General features: G+C 43.0%; 1 long non-coding RNA gene across 1 annotated transcript in view; it reads right to left on the reverse strand.

The window, feature by feature from the left end:
• Positions 1-214: 214 nt before the first annotated feature.
• Positions 215-725, reverse strand: part of LOC119282509 — a 1,244-nt gene continuing 733 nt past the window's right edge. Inside the window, exons 2-3 of the long non-coding RNA XR_005138759.1 lie at positions 437-484; positions 215-341 (exon numbers count right to left, since the gene is read on the reverse strand). This is a non-coding gene — a long non-coding RNA (uncharacterized LOC119282509). The remainder of the gene's footprint in view (positions 342-436; positions 485-725) is intronic.

The raw sequence follows: 725 nt of genomic DNA on the forward strand, positions 1-725 counted from the left end.
TTAACCTTGGATATCTGGACCAACCTCTGATAATTCACCTATCTAGATATATATGGCATAAAACATTAACTACACGATTATCTGCCCAGGAAGTTCTGCACACTGTATGAATTAAGCAACTAATGCAGTTATCAGTTCTTAAACTGCTTGTGAAACATGTGAAGTATCTAAGAGAGACGACGGGGAGGATTGGAGCACACCTGTAGCACGTCTTGCACACCCACTGAAACCTTGTTGACCAATGATGCTCACTGTCACCACGGACCTAACAATCACTGTCACCACGGACCTAAGAATCTTCAGCTACCTAGACCCAAGCATTCAGGGTCAAACCTCAAGATCTGTAAGACAGTAAGCACAAAGAGAATAAGTGTTCATGTGACCGGCAACTTTGGGAGGAGGAGCGGGGGTGGGAGGGGAGGGTGGTGGAGCTCACCATGTCCGGGATCTCGCGAGGAGGCGGCACCGGCGGGGGGTAGAAGGCCTAGTGCTCACCAAGAACCCCGAGTGAGAACATATATATTTTTAATCCAATGACAACATGCTACAATCAACTGCATAATTTTTGTGGCACTTATAGGATGATATAAAAATAGTATATTTGACCATCAATGAACTAACAAAACAGTGGTAACTTATATGTTCTGTAAAGTTAACTCCGCTATCAAATTAACATATACATGACTATACACACATATAAGTAATGAAAACCAGAAAGGTAGACC

Source organism: Triticum dicoccoides, chromosome 3B (genome assembly GCF_002162155.2).
Source record: "Triticum dicoccoides isolate Atlit2015 ecotype Zavitan chromosome 3B, WEW_v2.0, whole genome shotgun sequence".
Lineage (NCBI taxonomy): Eukaryota > Viridiplantae > Streptophyta > Magnoliopsida > Poales > Poaceae > Triticum > Triticum dicoccoides.